At 46.3% G+C, this 23,854-nt stretch overlaps 1 protein-coding gene across 2 annotated transcripts in view; it reads right to left on the minus strand.

Moving 5' to 3' along the window:
• LOC141078570 (erlin-2-B) overlaps positions 1-4,048 on the minus strand; it is a 44,182-nt gene extending 40,134 nt beyond the window's left edge. Inside the window, exon 1 of one of the 2 annotated variants that reach the window (XM_073565200.1) lies at positions 3,894-4,048. The gene's annotated coding sequence lies outside the window, so the exon portion shown is untranslated. The remainder of the gene's footprint in view (positions 1-3,893) is intronic. The other variant, XM_073565201.1, reaches the window with a different exon arrangement.
• Positions 4,049-23,854: the final 19,806 nt, after the last annotated feature.

Genomic DNA, 23,854 nt, shown 5'->3' on the forward strand with positions numbered 1-23,854 from the left:
TAGGGTTAGATACACGGCTCAGCAGTCAGTATCACAAAGGATAGGGTTAGATACACGGCTCAGCAGTCAGTATAACACAGGATAGGATTAGATACACGGCTCAGCAGTCAGTATCTCACAGGATAGGGTTAGATACACAGCTCAGCAGTCAGTATCACAGGATAGGGTTAGATACACAGCTCAGCAGTCAGTATCACACAGGATAGGATTAGATACACGGCTCAGCAGTCAGTATCACACAGGAGAGGATTAGATACACGGCTCAGCAGTCAGTATCACACAGGAGAGGATTAGATACACGGCTCAGCAGTCAGTATCACAGGATAGGGTTAGATACACAGCTCAGCAGTCAGTATCACACAGGATAGGATTAGATACACGGCTCAGCAGTCAGTATCACACAGGATAGGGTTAGATACACGGCTCAGCAGTCAGTATCACACAGGAGAGGATTAGATACACGGCTCAGCAGTCAGTATCACACAGGAGAGGATTAGATACACGGCTCAGCAGACAGTATCACACAGGATAGGATTAGATACACGGTACAGCAGTCAGTATCACACAGGATAGGGTTAGCTACACGGCTCAGCAGTCAGTATCACACAGGATAGGGTTAGCTACACGGCTCAGCAGTCAGTATCACACAGGATAGGGTTAGATACACGGCTCAGCAGACAGTATCACACAGGATTAGATACACGGCTTCAGCTATTCTTATTATATTTTTACATGAATGGTCTCTGGGCTTTTTTTTTACCCCAAGCTGCTTATAGAATTAAGACAAGTAGGAGGAAGAATAAAAGAACAAAATCTGCTCACTTTTCACTTGGTGACACGATGACTAAATTTAACTGTAAGGGGGAAACCCCTGTAATACGTCAGGCAACTTTTTTCACCCTCCGAAGGGCTGCACAGTGACCTTGGGTATGCGACCAAAATACTTCTGAAGTTTGTTTGCATTGGATCCTAGGTTCTGCGACAGCTACCGTATATGGGAAGTTGCTAGGGGATGTCTGGATCATCATGAGAAGGAACCAGGGTCACAGTGTGAACATGGAAAAGAAGAAGAGAACACTGGAACTGTGGTCACTACGGGGTCAGAACTTGCACATATCTGTACGGATCCCACCATAACCACATGAGTCACAGTGGGGTCCTGACCTATGAAGCAGAGGAGAACACAGGTGCTGCGGTCACTATGGGTTCAACACCTGCACATACCTGCTTGGGTCACACCACGGCCATATGCGCCACAGTGGGGTCCGGATCGCTGCGGTCACTACGGTGTCAGCACCAGCACAAATCTGCATGGGTCACACTATGGCCATATGGGTCACAGTGGGGTCCAGATCGCTGCGGTCACTATGGTGTCAGCACCAGCACATATCTGCATGGGTCACACTATGGCCATATGGGTAACAGTGGGGTCCAGATCACTGCGGTCACTATGGTGTCAGCACCAGCACATATCTGCATGGGTCACACTATGGCCATATAGGTCACAGTGGGGTCCTGATCTGTGAGGTAGAGTAAAATGCAGGTGCTGCAGTCACTATGGGGTTAACACCTGCACGGGTCCCACCATGGCCATATGGGACACTGTGGGGTCCAGATCTGTGAGGTAGAGAACACAGGCGCTGTGGCCACTATGGGGTCAGCACCTGCACATATCTGCACGGGTCCCACCATGGCCATATGAGTCACAGTGTGCTACTGATCGCTGCGGTCACTACGGGGTCAGCACCTGCACATATCTTCACAGGTCCCACCATGGCCACATAGGTTACAGAGGGGTCCCGATTTATGAAGCAGAGGAGAACAGCGGAGCTGTGATCACTCAGCACCAGCGTGGGTTCCACCATGGCCACATGGGTCACAGTGGGGTCCTGATCTGTGAGGTAGAAGAAAACACAAAGGAGCTGTGGTCACTATGGGGTCAGCACCTGTACATATCTGCTCAGGTTCCACCATGGCCATATGGGACACAGTGGGGTCCTGATCTGTGATGTAGAGGAGAACACAGGAGCTGTGGTCACTATGGGTTCAGCACTCGCATAGGTCCCACCATGGCCACATAAGGTCATAGTGGGGTCCTGATCTATGAAGCAGAGGAGAACACAGCCATTGCGGTCACTATAGGGTCAGCACGTGCACATATCTGCATGGGTCCCACCATGGCCATATGGGTCACAGTGGGGTCCTGATCTATGAGGTAGTGCAAAATGCAGGTGCTGCAGTCACTATAGGGTCAGCTCCTGCACATATCTGCACGGGTCCCACCATGGCCATATGGGTTACAGTGGGCTCCTGATCACTGCGGTCACTACGTGTCAGCACCTGCAAATATCTTCACAGGTCCAACCATGGCCACATGGGTTACAGTGGGGACCTGATCTGTGAGGTAGAGGAGAACACAGGCGCTGCAGTCAATATGGGGTCAGCACCTGCACGGGTCCACCATGGCCTCATGGGTCACAGTGGGGTCCTGATCTGTGAGACAGAGAACACAGGAGCTGTGGTCACTATGGGGTCAGCACTCGCATAAGTCCCACCATGGCCACATAGGTCATAGTGGGGTCCTGATCTATGAAGCAGAGGAGAACACAGCACATGCACATATCTGCATGGGTCCCACCATGGCCATATGGGTCACAGTGGGGTCCTGATCTGTGAGGTAGTAGAAAATGCAGGTGCTGCAGTCACTATGGGGTCAGCACCTGCACATATCTGCACGGGTCCCCCCATGGCCATATGGGTCACAGTGGGGTACTGATCGCTGCAGTCACAAGGTCAGCACCTGCACAGGTCCAACCATGGCCACAAGGGTTACACTGGAGACCTGATCTGTCAGGTAGAGAACACAGGCGCTGTGGTCACTATGGGATCAGTACCTGCGCATATCTGCATGGGTCCCACCATGGCCATATGGGTCACAGTGGGGTCCTGATCTGTGAGATAGAGGAGAACACAGGAGCTGTGGTCACTATGGGGTCAGCACTCACATAGGTCCCACCATGGCCACATAAGGTCATAGTGGGGTCCTGATCTATGAAGCAGAGGAGAACACAGCCACTGCGGTCACTACAGGGTCAGCACGTGCACATATCTGCACGGGTCCCACCATGGCCATATGGGTCACAGTGGGGTCCTGATCTATGAGGTAGTGCAAAATGCAGGTGCTGCAGTCACTATGGGGTCAGCACCTGCACATATCTGCATGGGTCCCACCATGGCCATATAGGTCACAGTGGGGTCCTGATCTGTGAGGTAGTGGAAAACGCAGGTGCTGCAGTCACTATGGGGTCAGCACCTGCACATATCTGCACGGGTCCCACCATGGCCATATGGGTCACAGTGGGGTCCTGATCTGTGAGGTAGTGGAAAATGCAGGTGCTGCAGTCACTATGGGGTCAGCACCTGCACATATCTGCATGGTCCCACCATGGCCATATGGGTCACAGTGGGGTCCTGATCTGTGAGGTAGGGGAGGACACAGCAGCTGTAGTCACTATGGGGTCAGCACCTGCATGGATCTCACCATGGCCATATGGGTCACAGTGGGGTCCTGATCTGTGAGGTAGGGGAGGACACAGCAGCTGTAGTCACTATGGGGTCAGCACCTGCATGGATCCCACCATGGCCATATGGGTCACAAGCTTTTACCCACATCCCTGCTGCAAATTACCATTTTGCACAAAACCACATAAGTCATGTGACGTTTATTACAGCCACAGTCCTGCCCACCTGCCATACTCCGCATACACCCCTGCCCTGTGCCCACAACACCTCATCCATATGGAGTTTTATTTCCCCCTAGGACCACCCCAAAAACACCAGAAATATCCCTCCGCCCTCCAGAATGTTGCCCTTCATGCAACCTCGTGCCTGACCTTTCTCACCGCACAGCCAGGACACTGCTTATCTGTGTAATCCTAAAGCTTCTTTCTCTTCCTCCACCTGCTTTAACTTCCTCCTGGAGTCGCTCTCCTGAACGTCATCATCCTATGTCTCTGCGACAGAGCCACCATCTTTGTTAAGGGCATGGATTTCGCGGTGGTGATTGCAGCACCAGCAGGTGGTGCTGTTGGCCGCATATTAGAATGGACATGTTTGAAGACGGCGGAGTGATCTGTTCCTATGAGATAAGGTCACAGGTGACTGAAACGCCTGAACTATGCAGGCGCTGAGGAAGCGGGTCATGGGGAGGTAAGGCTGGTAGAAGCCAAAACTGTGTCACTTGCTTTGGAAACTGATAAAATGTTGGGATAATGATATTAATATATAGTAATAAGCATTCATTTTATAATAGTCTTTTGTATCATTATAAACTTTTCCAGACATTTGTACTTGGTGGTAAATTTGGAATGTTTGCAACTTTTGCCCCCATAGGGAATAGGCAACGAGCAGTAAACGATATAATTAAACATCCCTTTGTTCAGGATAAGGGAGAGGACTTTTTAGAAAAGGTAAATTACAGAGTTGCTTATTTTTGAAAAATGGAGACAACCCCTTAGTAAATTTGGTGCCCCCCTGGTCGTCCATGCACCACGGCTGGGGCGGAATGAAATGGTTGGAAATACTTTAAATGTTGACAATTGTAGTTTTTTAATGGTTTTTATTTTTTAAACACTAGACGAAGTTGAAGTCTTTTTCCGTGCGCGGTAGAAATCTCTCTTCTTGACCACCACCCCCATCCACACAGACCTTCAGCTTAGGGTTCATGTGTTTTCAGACCACCGGCTGGAACCCTACACATTAGATCAGTGTTTCCCTATCTCCAGTCCTCAGGGCCCCAACAGGTTATGTTTTCAGGATTTCCTTAGTATTGCACAGGCGTCAGAACCTGTGGCAATTTCTGATACCTCGATAATATTCCATGACCTGCGCAATTGTAAGGCAATCCTGAAAACATGATCTGTTGGGGCCCTGAGGACTGGAGTTTGGGAAACCCTGCATTAGGCCGGTCTCACACGTCCAGATAATAATGGATAATGTTACCTTTCAATTGTAAGGTGACATTAAGCCCGGATTAGTAACGGTAAGACACCTCTCCATTACTAATCCTAGAGTTATTCAAGGGTTAAATAAACACAGACAATAAGAATAAAGTATTTTAATGAAAGAATACACTACACACAGTGTTTAAAACTTTATTATATTCTTAATTCCATATCGACGCCATCGTTCTCCTGTAAAAAAGTATAACATAATAAACCAACAATATCCATACCTGTCCGGCGATCAGTCACGTCCCATGGCGTAAATCCATCTCAGGGGTTATTCATTTTACAGCCGGAGCGATGCTAATGCGACCGCTCTGACTGCAAACTACTGAGGAATGAATGGAAGCAGAGCGCACCGGCTCTGTGATGTCACCGCTTGTTACTGCGCATGCGCCGGCTGCTTCCATTCATTCTCCAGTAGGTTACTGTTGGAGTAGTCGCATTATAGATGCTCCTTTTCTGGGCAGCTGCGGGCTGATAATTTTAGGCTGGGGGGGGAGGCAAGATCAATGGCCCCTTACCAGCCTGAGAATAGCAGCCCCCAGCTGTGAATTTTGCCGGGTTGGTTCACAAACTGAGTGGAACCCCACGTCAGGTTTTCATCCATTCTTCTCTCCTGCTCGCTGTTGCCGGCAGAGCAGGAGAGAAAAATGACAGCGGTGTTCAGCACCAGCCACAGGGGAATAACGGCTTATAGTAGCGCTTCTTCCCGGCGACCGTCCGTGTAAACGGAAGACAGTGTGAACTGTTCTCCGTGTGCCGTGTTCAGCACTTTTGCGGACTGTGCGCTCCCACGAACACTGACGTCTCCGTGTTTTGCACACGGACCGTGTGTCCATGAAAACATGCTGACATGTGCATACACCCATTCATTTAAATGGGTCTACGTGTGTCAGTGTCTCCGGTACGTGAGGAAACTGTCACTACACATACCGGAGCCACTGGCGTGTGAAACCGGCCTTAGATGGTTGGTTAGTGCCGTCCAAATCCACAGGTTTTTCCAACTTTAATCTAAAAAGGAAGGAGGGCATGCTTAGGATGACATGTTTTTATGGGCACACTGAGTTTTTTTTTAATCTTTTAGAGGGGGTTTGCTCCTGAAAAATTGGTGAATAAAAGACTTTTTTTTTTTTTTTTCTTTCTATCCATTACTATTGCTAGAACCACTTTGTGTTCAGTTTTGAGTGTTTTTCTTTCATTTCTGGTTTTGAGAAATGCCTGGTGGGAAAAATAAAATGCATCTGACTTCTTTGGATTGATTAAAATGTTCTTCAAACAAAACACCATGCAATCAAAAGGATGCAAATAAGACTTCTAGAAAAACTGTTTCAGGATACCAAAAACTCCCCAACGAGGAAGAAACTGAAGCAGTTTCCACTAGAAAACGTGTTTTTTAATACTCAAAAAACCCTCCATCTGCACAAAACCTGCAAGAATGGTGGTGTAGGCCACAACCTTGTTCGCTGTAGAGCCAGCCCTGATTTCTGATTCTCCTCTTGGCATAGCACACGAGAATGAGTGGGACACTGCATAGCAACAAAAGTCTTTGCTCAGATAAACCATTTGCCTAAATGTTAGGGTGTGTGCACACGCTGCGGATTCTGCTGCGGATTTTGCAGGTCAAAGACCTGCTGTTTATTCGCGGATTAGCCTGCGGTTTTCCCCTGCTGTTTGACACCTCTACAGTGGAGTAGGTGTAAAACCACTGCGGATTCCGCACAAAGAAGTGACATGCTGCGGTTTCAAATCCGCGCGGAAAAATCTGCACCATGTGCACTGCGGTTTTTGTTTTCCATTGAAAATAATGGTACTGTACACCGCAGCAAAAACTGCTGCGGATCCGCAGGGCCAAAACCGCTGCAGATCTGCAGCAGAATCTGCAGCGTGTGCACACACCCTTACAGGTAAAATCACTTTGTCCATTGTCTTTTGTCAAACACTTCTTCCAAACTCTCCTTGTCTGGTTACTCTACAGTAACAGGACTTGCATGCACACGGAGATGGTCTAATCCTTCAGACCTCCCACTCTAGGTTGGTTCGTCTGCCGGGGGTTAAGCTCTCTCATTCTCTTCCTCTCTTCACCCAGATTTTACACAACCACTATCTGGCCCTCCAATGTACGGTGACAGTCTCCTCACTGTGTAGAATCTGCCTGAGCTTTCTGGGGTGGTAGAGCTTGATTACTGTTCTCCACAGCTACTCTGGCGCTAATCGTCAGGCTTCATCCTCTGTTCACCCTTGCTCCCTCAGATGGCACCACACAAGTCTCTGCCGTCTTCCAGTTATAACAAACCTTATGGCAAACCTCTGTGTCCTCCCCAGTTATGGTGTTATGGGTCACTGTGAAAGCAGCTCCTCATCTTCAGAGCTTCTCTCCACATTCTCCTATTCCTTCACCCTGCACCAATCATGGAGGCAAAACACTTAATATAACATGAGGTTGTATAGCATTTGCAAGTGCACCCATCAGCCACTTTCTCTGGTGTAGGGGCTAAAGAGTGGCTAACTTTGACCTGTTCACGATCCCTCTGCGACTGACCCCGAACACCAGAAGTCAGGAGCCTAGATCACCTAAACTAACATGACTCAGTGTTTCCTCGAATCCCTGCGCTTTCTCTCCTCTGCTCCCAGTCATGCCACAACAACACATCACTCCATTTTCAGTCAAATATTACATTAAACATTGACAGAGAAAGCATTCGGACATGACGCCCAACAAGCAATTTTACAGAAAGTGTACAGTGCTAATAAGTGCATAACAGACAACAAAGATGGAGTACATACCCACCAGTCATGGCAAACAGTCTCTTCTTGTAAGTGGATTAGTCAATATGGACAGTTTTTCAACCCTCTTATAAACTACATATGAAAGTGTATGGCTCAGTTACTAAACAGTGTTGCTCACCTCCACGTGATGGATCTTTTCTAGTGGAAAATAACCTTTAAATGCCTGTGTGCTGCACCTACTTCTGTAAGAAATGTCTGCTAATGTTGGCGAAGTATCACAAGAACAAAAAGGAAAAAGTAAAAAAAAAAAAAAAAGTTGATAGCATCTGTATCGTACTGTGCTTTAGTATCAGTACGGCTTTCGATCTATGGTTATTGATAAAGGTGGGAAAATCGGTGGTGATCACAGTATTATTTCCACATCAGTGTAATCGCTACAGATGTACAAGTGGCATGGCATATTGATCTGCTTTATGCAGCCAGCACTCTTTAGATGTCTCTTGGCTGACAGCTGTTCCTCCCATCTCCAGCATATTCAGGTGCATCTCACAAAATAAGAATATCATCAAAAAGTTAATTTATTTCAGTTCTTCAAAACAAAAATGGAAACTCATATATTAGTGTCATTACAGACAGGGTGATCTATTTCACGTGTTTATGTCTGGTAATGTTGATGATTATGGATTACAGCCAATGAAAACCCAAAAGTCATTATCTCAGTAAATTAGAATACTTTATAACACCAGCTTGAAAAATGATTTGAAAAATGATTTTAAAATCTGAAATGTTAGCCTACTGAAATGTATGTTCAGTGAATGCACTCAATACTTGGTCAGGGCTCCTTTTGCATCAATTACTGCATCAATGTGGCGTGGCATGGAGGCGATCAGCCTGTGGCACTGCTGAGGTGTTATGGAAACCCAGGTTGCTTTGATAGCAGCCTTCAGCTTGTCTGCTTTGTTTGGTCTGGTGTCTCTCATCTTCCTCTTTACAATACCCCATAGATTTTCTATGGGGTTAAGGTCAGGGGAGTTTGCTAGCCAATCAAGCACAATGATACTGTTGTTTTTAAACCAGGTACTGGTACTATTGGCAGTGTGGACAGGTGCCAAGTCCTGCTGGAGAATTAAATTTCCAACTCCAAAAAGCTTGTAAGCAGAGGTAAGTATGAAGTGCTCTAAAATTTCCTGGTAGACGGCTGCGCTGACTTTGGTCTTGTCAAAACACAATCGACATAGACCAGCAGATGACATGGCTCCCCAAACCATCACTGATTGTGACTTGACCTCAAGCAGTTTGGATTGTGGCCTCTCCACTCTCCCTCCAGACTCCGGGACCTTGATTTCCAAATGAAATGCAAAATTTACTACCATCTGAAAACGGGACCTTTGACCACTGAGCAACAGTCCAGTTCTTTTCTACTTGGCCCAGGTAAGACACATCTGGCGTTGACTATTGGTCATGAGTGGCTTGACACAAGGAATGCGACACTTGAAACCCATCTCCTGGATACGTCTTTGTGTGGTGGCTCTTGAAGCAATGACTCCAGCAGCCCACTTATTGTGAATCTCCCCCAAATTTTTGAATGGACTTTTCTTAACAATCGTTTCAAGGTTGCGGTTATCCTGCTTGCTTGTGCACCTTTTTCTACCACACTTTTTCCTTCTACTCAACTTTCCTTTAATATGCCTGGATGCAGCACTCTTTGAATAGCCAGCTTCTTTAGCAATGACCTTTTGTGGCTTACCCTCCTTGTGAAGTGTGTCAATGAATGCCTTCTGGACATCTGTCAAGTCATCAGTCTTCCCCATGATTGTGGAGCCTACTGAAACAGACTAAAGGGTCTGTCACACTAAGCGATATCGCTAGCAATATCGCTATAACTTGTGACGTTATAGCGATATTGCTAGCGATATCGCTGTGTGTGATACTTACCTACGACCCGCTCCCCTGCTGCTTATCGCTGATCGCGCGAGAATGTCCTGGACCGTTTCTCGTCGTCAGCTTCCTGTGGAGAGACGAGCGTGGAGCCGGGCGGGAGGACGTCAGGATCGCCTAGTGTGACAGGTAAGTAGCGACCCCCGACCCCTGCGATGTCGCTGGTGAGATCTGCCTGTTTGGCAGCTCACTAGCGACCACTTAGCGATGCACCAGCGATCCTGACCGCGTCATATCGCTGGTCGGGATCGCTGGTGCATCGCTAAGTTTGACAGTACCTTTAGGGACATTTTCAAACGCTTAGGAAACCTTTGCAGGTGTTTTTTGTTAATTATTCAAATTTACTGAGATAATGACTTGGGTTTTCATTGTCTGTAAGCTATAATCATCAACATTAACAGAAATGAACACTTGAAATAGATCACTCTGTTTCTAATGTCTCTATATAGTATATGAGTTTGACTTTTTGTATTGAACTGACAAATTAACTTTTTGATGATATTCTAATTCTTCACACTTTAAACAGCTTGGATTGTATGCCTCTTCACTATTCCTCCAAACTCTGAGACCTTGATTTCCAAGGTCTAGTGTGAAGTTCCCACAATCAGTGATGGTTTGGGGAGCCATGTCATCGGCTGGTGTAGGTCCACTGTGTTTTATCAAGACCAAAGAAGTCAGCGCAGCCGTCTACCAGGAAATTTTAGAGCACTTCATGCCTCCCTCTGCCGACAAGCTTTTTGGAGATGGAAATTTAATTGTAAAGAGGAAGCTGAGACAAAAGTACCAATACCTGGTTTAAAAACAACTCACTGTGCTTGATTGGCCAGCAAACTCGTCTGACCTTAACCCTATAGAGAATCAATGGGGTATTGTCAAGAAGAAGATGAGACACCAGAACCAACAATGCAGACGAGCTGAAGGCTGTTATCAAAGCAACCTGGGCTTCCATAACACCTCAGCAGTGTCACAGACTAATCACTGCCATGCCACACTGATGCAGTAATTGATGCCAAAGGAGACCTGACCAAGTATTGAGTGCATTTACTGAACATGCATTTCAGTAGGCCAACACTTCAGATCTTAAAATCTTTTATTCAAGCCGGTGTTATAAAGTATTCTAATTTACGGAGATAATGACTTTTGGGTTTTCATTGGCTGTAAGCCATAAGCATCAACATTATTAGCAGAAATGAACACTTGAAATAGATCACTGTGTTTGTAATTACTCTATATAAATGAGTTTCACTTTTTGTATTGAAGAACTGAAATAAATTAACTTTTTGATGATATTCTAGTTTTGTGACATGCACCTGTAAATGCAAATTCAGGAGCTTCAGAGATGAGTAAGCTGCTGCTCTCCTGCAGGATCAAAAGATCGGGCATGTAGGAAATTCAACTTGCCTGATCTATTTTTCCTCAGTTGTCCTTTCTTGTCTAAATTCGGCCAACTTTTTTCAAATATGTGGAACCTCTAAAATTTTTTAAAGGATTTTTTTTCTTTTTAGAATAATAACCCCATCATAGAATATATAGATGTTATAAAGAGTGGAGAATTTTCTCGCTTCGGTGACCAAACCCATCTGTTTCCATTGATGACATGTCGTAGTACATTTTCCCATTGACCATTGGAAAATATGCACCTTATGACAACTTAAAGGGGTTTTTATTCAGTCGCCATGACAGCACCACGAGAGAGGGGATCCGCCCTTCGGGGACAGGAAACCTACAGACATAAAAAGGGCGGCCCTCACGCTTCAGTTGGTTTCTTGTCCCTGACAGGGGATCCCTGCAGACATACCTTGAGGATCACGGATGAATACCCAGGCCTGGCGGCTGACTCAGGCAGCGGGGGTCTCCTGCCTCGGCCTGACCAGAGCCGTGGAAGCGCCGCACGGCAGGGGAACTGTCAGTGCAGGTGGTGTAAAGTGTAGGTGGCCTCCAGGGGGAGAATCCACTACAAGATGGCCAGCGCCGGAGCGGGTGAGTAGACCCGGCTCCCTCTTCCTCCTCGCCGGGCCCCGGGGTGGGGGGTGCGCTGTCCCTTCTGCTTGGCAGGCGCGGGTCAGAGTCGTCCACGCCATTGCCGGTGCCTACTTCCGGTTCAGGGGGCAGCCGACGGCATGGGGGCGCAGCCTGATGACGCGGCCTGGTCGCGCCGTGTGACGCGCCGGTCGCGCGCTGCGGGCCGTGACATCAGAGGTGGGCGCCTCTGGACAGGGTGGGCAGCGGCGGGGTGTGCATGCTTGGTGTCCGGGGGCGCATGCGCCCGCCGGTTGGGGGGGCGCCTCGCCGGCCCCCGCCGGGGTGCGGTTGGGGGGGAGGGGAGAATGTTGGGGAGGAAAGGTACTCGGCGCTGCTGGAAGGCACCTGCGAGCCCTTGAGGGGCGGTGCCGTGACTATTTAAGAGCTCGGGTCACAGGGGCAGCTGCTTCTGGCCCTGTGTCATCCCATAATGGCGTCGCAGGAACAGCCAGAGCCTCTGGAGCAGACGCCTCAGTCTTCAGTGAAGTCGGAGCAGCGTTCTAGTAGCAGCAGCCGTTCTGAGAAACATAGGTCTACTCAGAAGGCGAGACCTGAGAAATCCACGAGCCGTAAGAGTGTGGCGGCTCCGATGGACCCCCAGCAGAACCCGGTACTACGCTGTTGTAAGCCAGGGTAAGTGAGCTACGAGAAAGTTCATCTGGGTGATTATCTGTTCCCCTTATGTCCCCTCTCTCCCATTCTACCAGGGGAAAAAATGCGCAGGGAAAAGCCAGCACAGACAATGTCCCCCTCCCGGATGGTCAGGGAAGAAAACTCTGTAGACCCTGCATTCACCGCCTGGTCTCGGAAGAGACGGCTGACTTTTCCTCCAGTATAAGGGAGATAGTCAGTCAGACAAGAAGTTAGGGATTCGGTTAGATCCCTGTCTCCGGCAAAGTCTAGAGAAAAGTCTCCTAGATCCCTGGTCCTAGTCTCCGATAGTGATTCACAGGAGCTAAAGTCAGATACATCATCATCATCTTCCTCATCATCTGATACCAGATCAGGCCATTCCTGTTTCCCACTGGAGCCGGTCAATAATCTGGTAAAGGCAGTTAATACTACAATGGGAATTGAGGTAACCCCAACAGAGAGGTCAATACAGGACTCTGTTTCGGGGTTTGGACCGGAAAAATCGAAGGTCATTCCCTCTAATAGATAAAGTAAGTGTCCTTATTGAAAGGGAATGGAAAAACCCGAGAGGAAGGGCGCGCTACCTCTGGCCTTTAAAAGAAGGTATCCATTCGAAGAAACGGCCTCAGTATCATGGGATAAAGCCCCAAGATTGGACGCGGCTATAGCAAAGGCTGGCAAAAAGACTTCCCTTCCCTTTGAGGATCTGGGTAGCTTAAAAGACCCTCTGGATAGGAAGGCCGACGCGTTTCTCAAGGGATCTTGGGAGACAGCAGCCTGAGCCCTTCGACCAGCAATTGCGGCCACATGCACCGCCAGATCCTTAACAGTTTGGTTGGACCAACTGGAAGAACAGATTAGGGATAAGGTCCCAAGACAGGACATTCTTTCCTCCCTCTCTACAGCTCAGGGAGCAGCAGCCTTTCTCTCTGATGCGTCGGCGGACTCGGTAAAATTACCAGCCAGATCCGCAGCCCTCTCCAACGCTGCCCGTAGGGCCTTATGGCTTAAATGTTGGCCAGGTGATATGCAGGCCAGATCTAAATTATGTGCATGTCACATGTCTTTTTAATCCGTTTTTTCCTTGCCTAGCATGGTTTGAGAGACCCCACCCCTCTCGTGTGGCATGCACAAAAGAGCTGTCTTGCACCACAAGCTCATACTAAGAAGCGCCTGTCCGAATCCTGTTCATTTTAGACACTGTTCAGATGTTCAGGTTTTGAATACAATAGATAGGGACTGCTTCAATAGGGGTTACCTTGACGCGGTGAAGCAGCTTGGCATACATTTTTTTGCAAAAAAAGTATAGACTAAATACCCTGTATTTGTTATCCAGCACTTGCTGATTACTGTCATATATTTTACTGCAGAGTATTTTTGCAAATCTGTTTTCTTGTTGTGTCTCAGATCTAAATTATGCGGTATCCCATGTGAAGGGGTTTACTTGTTTGGCAAAGTTCTGGATGAGCTGCTGGAAAAAGCGGGAGACAATAAGAAACGCTTCCCATATTTAGGTAGACCACCTTTCAGAAGAGGCTCCTATAGAAGGTGGTTTGATCGTAAGAGAACTTCAGAGAAAGACCCAGATATGACACCAGGAGGAGAGGTAGGGGGTATATGTTTAACACCCCTTGAGACCGCAATGATCCCAAATGACTGTCGGACCAGGTGGGGGGGGGGAGTTGCGGTCCTTCTACCCGGCCTGGTCGCGTATTTCAAGTAGTCCGTTGATACGGAGCATTATCAGGACAGGACTAAAATTTGAGTTCCAGCAGACTCCGGGCGTCAAGTTTATTCTAACTCCCATCCGTTCTTCGTCCACAGAACAGAAGGCGTTGGAGGCAGAGGTCTACGATCTTCTCCGGAAAAGGTGTATTGGTTAGAGTCCCTGAGGTACAAAGAGGTAAGGGGTTTTACTCCCCCCTCTTTCTAGTCAAGAAGCCAGATGGCTCTTATCGCATCATTATTAACCTCAAAAGCCTTAATAAATTCATTAAAATCTACTCTTTCAAAATGGAGTCTGTAAAATCGGCGATTAAACTGCTATTTGGTGGGTGCTTTATGGTAGTCCTAGACCTTAAAGACGCCTATTATCATGTCCCGATACATGCAGAACTTCAGCAATTTTTAAGGGTAGCCATCTCCCTGGGGGGAGAAATAAGCCATTTTCAGTATACAGCACTTCCCTTCGGGTTGGCAGTGGAACCCGAGTCTTTACAAAGTTAATGGCGGAGGTTATGGCCCATCTGCACGAACAGGACATTCTCGTAATTCCCTATCTAGACGATCTCCTGATTGTGGGGAACTCGGAGTCTCATTGTGCCACCCAGTCAGGGAAGGTAATGTCCAGCCTTCAAAAACTGGGTTGGATCATTAACTTTAAAAAGTCACGACTGCAGCCCACGAAAGTACAACAGTTTCTCGGCCTTACCATAGATTCTGATATACAGGAGTGTCGCTTACCAGAGTCTAAGGCTTCGAAAATTCAACATCACATTCGTAGGGTAATAGATAATCCATCGGTTACGCTTAGAGGGGTTATGTCACTTTTAGGCTCTCTTACGGCGTGTATTCCAGCAGTACTCTGGGTGGGCACAACTCCACACAAGAACCTTACAGTGGGACGTCCTACACAACACCCATCGGCTGGAGGGTTGCCTCGAGGGTAGAATCACCTTATCTAACGTTACCATTCAGTCCCTTCATTTGTGGTCCCCAAGTTCGAATCTGCATAGAGGTGTTCCTTGGATTAACCGAATCTCCCCAATTCTAACCATGGATGCTAGCCCCAGGGGTTGGGGGGCTTATATGGAGGATAATTGGGTCCAGGGAGCATGGTCTCCGACCGAACAAAGATTCTCCTCTAACCTTAAAGAACTACTAGCAGTAGAACGGGCGGTAAATGCTTTCCTTATGTCCCTACAGGGCGAACACGTCAGACTATTCTCAGACAACCAGGTAACTGTAGCCTACATTAACCACCAGGGGGGAACCCGGTCCAGGCCCTTAATGGATGTAGCGAACCGTATTTTCCAGATCGCCGAGATGCACCTCCTATCCCTCACAGCTCTACATATAAAGGGAAAACAAAATCTAACAACCGACGTCTTAAGTCGCAACAAGCTGAGACAGGGAGAATGGACACTAAAAAAGGCCATCTTCGGTCAGATTGTGCACAGGTGGGGGCTTCCAGAGATAGACTCGTTCGCCAGCAGAAGGAACAGTCAACTCCCTCTGTTCTGCTCTCTGGATCCCAGAGAAAACGCGTACGCAGTGGACGCTTTCCTGGTTCAGTGGAGCTTCAGCCTAGCATATGCCTTCCCCCCTCTGAATCTGATTCCTATGGTGCTAAGGAAAATCCGAAAGGACAGGGCCAGTGTTATCTTGGAAGCCCCATTCTGGCCCAGGAGGTCATGGTTTCCTTGGCTGAGGAAGATGTCTGTATCCCAGCCATGGATTCTCCCCGAGCTCCCGGACCTTCTATCCCAGGGTCCAGTATACCACCCACGAGTCTCCAATTTACATCTAGCGGTATGGAGTTTGAGGGGGAGCTGCTAAGGGGAAGGGGGTTCTCCCGGGGGCTAGTTAACACCCTCCTAAAAAGTAGGAAAGCCTCCACAACAAATATGTATGCTAGAATCTGGAAAAAGTTTTTAGCAGTGTTTGGAGCGGAAGTCGGTCAGAGAATCCGAATTGATCAGATACTGGAGTTTCTTCAGAGGGGGTTGGAGATGGGCCTAGCCACAAATACACTTGGGGTCGAGGTTTCGGTGCTAGGGGCCTTTTACAATTGCAACTTAGTGAGCAATTACTGGATGGCTAGATTCATTAAAGCGGCAGCAAGATCCAGGCCCATCATTAAAAACAGGCTGGTCCCATGGGACCTCAACTTAGTCCTATCAGCACTAACAGAGCCTCCCTTTTGAGCCTATTGACTCCGTTCCCATAAAGATCCTGTCATTCAAAACTACCCTGTTGATTGCCCTAACGTCAGCCAGGAGGGTTAGTGATCTACAAGCCCTCTCTAGAATACCTCCATACACCCAGTTAGGAGAAGATAGGGTCACCTTAAAGCCAGACCCCTTATATTTACCCAAAGTCGCCTCGAAGTTCCACAGGCTTCAAGAAATAGTCCTCCCATCCTTCTACCCGAACCCTTCTAACCCGACTGAGCAGAAGTTCCATTCCCTGGATGTGAGAAGGTGCCTCCATAGTTACATTGCGGCCATGGAAAAGGGACAATGCTCTATTTATATCGTTTCAGGGAGCTAGGAAAGGACTTAGAGTGTCCAAGAGTACCCTAGCTAGGTGGACTAGGGAGGCTTCTTTTGCTTATACAGCAGGTGGGCTGGAGATTCCGTAAGGCATAAGAGCGCACTCTACTCGGGCCATGGCTACATCCTGGGCGGAGAGATTGGAAGTATCCATCGAGGACATGTAAGGCGGCCACATGGTCCTCTCCATAAACTTTTTTCAACCACTATAGAGTAGATTTAGGCGGGTCCGCCGACCTCACGTTCGGGAGAAAGGTGCTTGAGGCAGCTATCCCTCCCTAGAGTTCGCCTCATCTCTGTAACTCTTGTGGTGCTGTCATGGCGACTGAATAAATGCTCAGCTACTTACCGGTAGCGGTGTTTTTCAGGAGCCCATGACAGCACCTTCACATTCCCCCCCTATGCTTTCACGTATTGGGTCAGCACCTTTACTTTATTTAAAGAATTAGCCACAGTAGTAGGGACATGTAGTTTGACTGTACATATTTAAGTTGCTACTAACCAGGGAGGTCCTCTCATGCTCTTTAATCCAACTGAAGCGGGAGAGAGGGCCGCCCTTTTTATGTCTGTAGATTTCCTGTCCCCGAAGGGCGGATCCCCTCTCTCGTGGTGCTGTCATGGGCTCCTGAAAAACACCGCTACCGGTAAGTAGCTGAGCATATCCTATGTTTAGAAGTTATCATCTATTTATAGTATAAATTTTATTCATCGGTGGGGGTTTGAAAGCCGGGATCCCCACTATCTACGACAATAGGGCACTGAAATGCTCTGTTACAAGTTTACTGCACCAGAGAGGAGCCAGAAGACTGCAGCATCTGATTGCTCCTACTCCTGCGCTGATTAGAATCAATTCACCTTCATATTAAATGGTGTAAATTTATTTTATCAGTGCAGTGGTTAATCTGCTCAGTTGAGAGATCCTCTAAGCTTTCCTGTGGGCTCTCGGCTGTGCACTGTTGGCCACTTCCATCTCCTATGTAGTCTGACGCCTGGCTTTCACTCTTTGTCAGAATAGCTTATGCTGCATGGCTGGAGGTTGCTGGTGGTTATTGGAGAAGGCGTTTGGTGGATTTATCTGTGACTGTTGCTAGGTTTTGAGTGTGTGATAATTCCCTTTCCTGTATCATTTTGAAATACAGTTAGAAATCAATATGTGCATATGCACTTTATGTATTGCTTTCTGACCACAAGCAGCGCTGGCTTCTCCCCCTTTTTTTGTTCGACATTGGTTTGTGGCTGACCACCACTGTTGCCGTGCGCGCTGGGTTATGTTTGCCATTCTTTCTGTGTTCATTGTGATTGATTTAGGCTGCTGTGCGCACACACAGCAGCCCTGCCCTGCTCCAGGCTCTGTTTGATTGTGCACCTGTGTCTCGGCCTGTATCACCCTTCATCTGTGGTTGCTGATCAGGCAAGTGTGGAGGTTAAACCTGAAATGTCTATGTCCGGACCTGGTCAACCTTTATCTGCGCTTGCCTTTTCTGGCTCCATGGGAGTGATTCAGAAACGCTTCAGGTACAGTTTGCATTTAATATGGTCTTGCTTTTAATACATTTAGGTGGCCGTAATGGCACAGCGAATATAAAAAAACGTAGAGTAGGACTGCCCCATATGAGAATGTCTTGGCGTGGTGGCTCAATTGATTGATCAATTTTTTGCCAAATGTCTCATTTTGAAATACAGCTAGAAATCAATATGTGCATATGCACTTTATGTATTGCGTTCTGACCACAAGCAGCGCTGGCATCTCCCCCTTTTTTTTTGTCTTTCCTGGGTTAAGGCTCTCGGTTGTGCACTGTTGGCCACTCCCATCTCCTATGTAGTCTGATGCCTGGCTTTCACTCATTGTCAGAATAGCTTATGCTGCATGGCTGGAGGTTGTTGGTAGTTATTGGAGAAGGCGTTTGGTGGATTTATCTGTGACTGATGCTAGGTTTTGAGTGTGATAATTCCCTTTCCTGTATCCCCGTTTGTGTTACCTTGTTAATCTGGTTGGTGTATTACGGTACACTTCTACTCCCATTTTCCCTGGGTGGGGGGAAGAGTACAGATGGAGGGAAGATTCAGGCGCTAAGGAAAGGTACATACTGTAACCCCATTGTCTTCACCATCAGAGCTAATATAGGCAACAGGACACACTAGCGCTCCCCTAGCATTAGGGACCAGAAAGGAGCCCCGTTCCCGGGACACCCGACAACAGAGTTGTGACATAGAATCATAGAATCGTAGAGTTGGAAGGGACCTCCTGGGCCATCTGGTCCAACCCCCTGCTCAAAGCAGGATTCGCTAAATCATCCCAGTCAGATGTCTGTCCAGCCTCTGTTTGAAGACTTCCATTGAAGGAGAACTCACCACTTCTCGTGGCAGCCTGTTCCACTCATTGATCACTCTAACTGTCAAAAAGTTTTTTCTAATATCTAATCTGTGTCTCTTCCCATTCAATTTCATCCCATTACTTCTAGTTTTTCCTTGTGCAAATGAGAATAAAGTTGATCCTTCTACAATGTGACAGCCCTTTAGATATTTGTAGACAGCTATTAAGTCTCCTCTCAGTCTTCTCTTTTGCAAACTAAACATTCCCAAATCCTGCAACCTTTCCTCATAAGACAGGGTTTGCAGACCGGTCACCATTCTGGTCGCTCTTTTCTGAACTTGCTCCAGTTTGTTGATGTCTTTTTTAAAATGTGGTGCCCAAAACTGGACACAATATTCCAGATGAGGTCTGACCAAAGAGGAGTAGAGGGAAATAATGACTTCACGTGATCTAGACTGTATGCTTCTGTTAATACATCCTAGAATTGCATTTGCCTTTTTTGCTGCTGCATCACACTGTTGACTCATATTCAGTCTGTGATCTATTAGTATACCCAAGTCTTTTTCACATGTGCTGTCACTTAGCCCTATTCCTCCCATTCTATATATGCTTTTTTCATTTTTATTGCCCAGATGTAGTACTTTGCATTTCTCCCTGTTAAAAACCATTCTGTTAGTTGCTGCCCACTTCTCCAGTTTATTTAAATCTTTTTGAATCCTCTCTCTCTCTTCTCTAGTATTAGCTATCCCTCCTAGCTTTGTGTCATCAGCAAATTTAATCAGTTTACCCTGTATGAACGAAGAACATGCATGACTGATCCATATATTCACCATAAGGGTACGTGCACACGCTGCGGATTCCGCTGCGGATTAATCCGCACAGATTTTGCAAAAACCGCAGATAATCCGCAGGTCCAAAGACCTGCGGATTATCTGCGGTTTTGCCTGCGGTTTGGTCCTGTGGATTCACTATCTCCACAATGGTGGAGATAGAAACCCGCAGCGGTTTCCGCAGAAAAAATTGACATGCAATTCTTTCTGCGGATTCAAAACCGCAGCAAATCCGCGCGGATTTTTCCGCAGCGTCGGCACAGCGTTTTTTTTTTCCCATTCATTTGAATGGTACTGTACACCGCAGCTAAAACTGCTGCGGGTCCGCAGTGGCCAAAACCGCTGCGGAAACGCAGCGGAATCCGCAGCGTGTGCACACAGCCTAAGACTACTGGATATGGCTGAATGCAGAGCTTAGCTTTGACCAGCAGTCCCATAGAGAATGGCTCTGTTATCTGAAATTTCCTGTCTGAATGAAGTATGGCTCGAGGCCCATTCTTGGGATTAGTTCGGGGTTCAATCTAAAGATGAGGATAACCTTTAATCAAAAAGAGGTAATATGAGCCTTACTACTATCCCTCCTCCATTTTCCTATATTTATAGAGGCATGGTTTGCTTTATAGCTCTGTATTAGTTTCTAGCCCCTTTTTTCATGTTTGGTCCATTTATCATAGCTGTTCTCCTAAATTTAGAGGGAATTCATAACGTACAGAGACTAATAGTCTTCTCAAAAAATAGATTAGAAGTCATGTTGAAAGACCAGTCTAATTTAAAATAAAATGTCATTCTGCACTTACAAACTGTCTCTCAGCGCAGCCACCCAAACCGGCAGGAGCAATTAGTAATGTAAGGTGACTGAAGGCGCTGAACTAATGTGACACATTCGGAGTGATAGAGATCATTAACGCAGGCAAAGGCATGTTGGGTCTGCTCTGTTGTTGGATACAGCATAGATAAGCGTATATGAATATAGACAAACACTATCAGTTACATCCCTTGTGTGATATTGTGTTAGCAGGGCTATTAAGCTCCAGCGCTTGGTGCAGTTTAGCACCACCAGTAAATATGTCTGTTTCTGCATCTAACTATACAAGGGAAGATATCAGCTCTGGAATCAGATTTTCTACTTTAATACCCTGAATTGCTCACATTCGGCAAAATCCCAAGTAAGTTGTCATAAAAAAATCATATACAGAATGACTTCAAAGTGGTTTTCCTGCTAAAAATGTAATTAATAAAGCAAGATAGTCAATTTCATTGTGTGGCTGCTGCCTGGTTTTTGCTTTTCTCTGCTGTCAGCATACTGCAAATCTAGATTTTTTTTTTTAATCTAAACTTTCCCACATGTGTCAAATATTACAGCTCAACCCTAATTCAAGTGTATGTGACAGAAATGCAACACCTTGTTGCAGATTTTAGCTTTGAGCAGAATTGTCATCGCTCATGGTGGGAGAATCAACTGTTTCACTTGGCCATATAACGATAATTATCATCGCTACATGGAGGACTAAAGGATAAACTGCCATATATAAACCTGAGAGGTCGTACAATACAACGTAGAAGAACTACTACACATATAAACAAACTATAACAGTTCATAGAACAAGAAGAATCCTAGAAAGTTAGAGTTGGAAGGGACCTCCTGGGTCACCATGTTCATCCCCCTGCTTAAAGCAGGATTCACTAAATCATCCCAGACAGATGTCTGTCCAGCCTGTGTTGAAGACTTCAATTGAAGGAGAACTCACCACCTGGCGTGGCAGAATGTTCCACTCATTGATCATCCTAACTGTCAAAAAGTTTTTTTTAATAACTAATCTGTATCTTCTCCCTTTCAGTTTCATTCCATTGCTTCTCGTGTTTCCATGTGCACATGAGAGTAAGGATGATACTGTGACAACCCTTCAGATATTTATGGACAACTATTAAGTCTTCTCTTAGCCTTCTTTTTTGCAAGCTAAGCATTCTCATATCCTTTAACTTTGCAGTCCGCTCACCATCCTGGTAGCTCTTCTCTGAACCTGCTCCAGTTTTTCAATGTCTTTTCTAAAATGGGTTGCATGCACCATCGACTGCCCATGCCAGATGGTGGCTACATAAATCTGAACCTCTGTCAACCTGTGAACCAGGAGCGGACATATCATTGGTTCAACTTGTGCAGCCACCGAGGGGCCCAAGACTAAAGGGGGCCCACTTTTACCATTGAAGCTAGTGCAATTGTTAATTATGATGAGCTTATTGATCTGCAAAAGGCCCATAAATTATTCTTGCACAGGGGGCCTCTTCTGTCTGTGTCCACTTCTGCTATGGACACATATCGCTCTGTTTCTAGGGAAAAAAAGTCCAGATCCTTGAAAGAGACTGGTAGTTATGAAGAGCTTGAAAGCAAGTAACTAGTCTTTCATGATATTTTGGCCACCAGCTCAAGGATGACTCGTCATTAGATACAAGGCAAAGATAAGGTGGGGAACCCCTTTAAGATGTTTAATAGGTATTCATAGAATCATAGAATGTTAGGGTTGGAAGGGACCTCCAGGGTCATCGTATCTTAACCCCCTGCTCAATGCAGGATTTACTAAACCATCTCAGACATCTGTCTATCCAGCCTCTGTGTGAAGACTTCCATTGAAGGAAAACTCGCCATCTCTCATTCCAGAAGGCCATCATTAACACCTAAACAGAAAAAAAAAAGGTTACAATGGGCTAAGGAAAAGCAATCGTGGACTGTGGATAACTGGATGAAAGTCATATTCAGTGATGAATCACGAATCTGCATTGGGCAAGGGGATGATGCTGGACCTTTTGTTTGGTGCCGTTCCAAGGAGATTTATAAAGATGACTGCCTGAAGAGAACATGCAAATTTCCACAGTCATTGATGATATGGGGCTCTGTGTCAGGTAAAGGCACTGGAGAGATGACTGTCATTACATCTTCAATAAATGCACAAGTTTATGTTGATGTTTTGGACACTTTTCTTATTCCATCAATTGAAAGGATGTTTGGGGATGATGAAATCATTTTTCAAGATAATACATCCTGCCATAGAGCAATAACTGTGCAAACGTTCCTTGAAAAAAGACGCACAAGGTCAATGTCATGGCCTGCAAATTGTTCGGATCTCAATCCAATTGAAAATTTTTGGTGGAAGTTGAAGAAAATGGTCCATGACAAGGCTCCAACCTGCCAAGCTGATCTGGCAACAGCAATCAGAGAAAGTTGGAGCCAGATTGATGAAGAGTACTGTTTGACACTTATTGAGAAAATGCCTCAGAGACTACAAGCTGTTAGAAAAGCCAGAGGTGGTGCAACAAAATACTAGTGATGTGTTAGAGTGTTTTTTTTGTTTGTTAGTTTGTCATGACTCCATAATTTTTTCCTCAGAATTGAGTGATTCCAAATTTTTTTTCCCTATGCTTGGTTTAAAAAAGTAACCATCACTGACTACCACATTTTTTTGTTCTTGCTTTCTTTTAGTGTTTCTTAAAGCCAGAAAGTTGCCATTTGAATAGACTTTAGTTTTGTGTCATGTCTGTGATCTGCTTTTTTTCTACAAAATTAAACAACTGAATGTACATCCTCCAAGGCCATTGATATAATTTTTGCCAGGGGTTGTACAACACAAGATTAGAAACCACAGACCTAAATCAAGGAAGGACAAAGCTATAGCTGGCAGCTTCCAGCAGTAAGCTGGAAGCTTAAATAGGGTGTGGTTCTCTCCAATTAGCTGGACCAGGGAACAGATAACTCCAGCTGGACATCACACACACCTACAGTTGTGGCCAAAAGTATTGACACCCCTGCAATTTTGTCAGGTAATACTCAGTTTCTTCCAGAAAATGATTGCAATCCCAAATTCTTTGGTATTATCTTCATTTAATTTGTCTTAAATGGAAAAAAAACACAAAAGAGAATGAAGCAAAACATTGATCATTTCACACAAAACTCCAAAAATGGGCCAGACAAAAGTATTGACACCCTCAGCCTAATACTTGGTTGCACAACCTTTGGCCAAAATAACTGCGACCAACCGCTTCCGGTAACCATCAATGAGTTTCTTACAATGCTCTGCTGGAATTTTAGACCATTCTTCTTTGGCAAACTGCTCCAGG

This window comes from Dendrobates tinctorius, unplaced genomic scaffold (assembly GCF_039654945.1).
Source record: "Dendrobates tinctorius isolate UK_male_01 unplaced genomic scaffold, ASM3965494v1 ptg000575l, whole genome shotgun sequence".
In the NCBI taxonomy this organism is placed as follows: domain Eukaryota; kingdom Metazoa; phylum Chordata; class Amphibia; order Anura; family Dendrobatidae; genus Dendrobates; species Dendrobates tinctorius.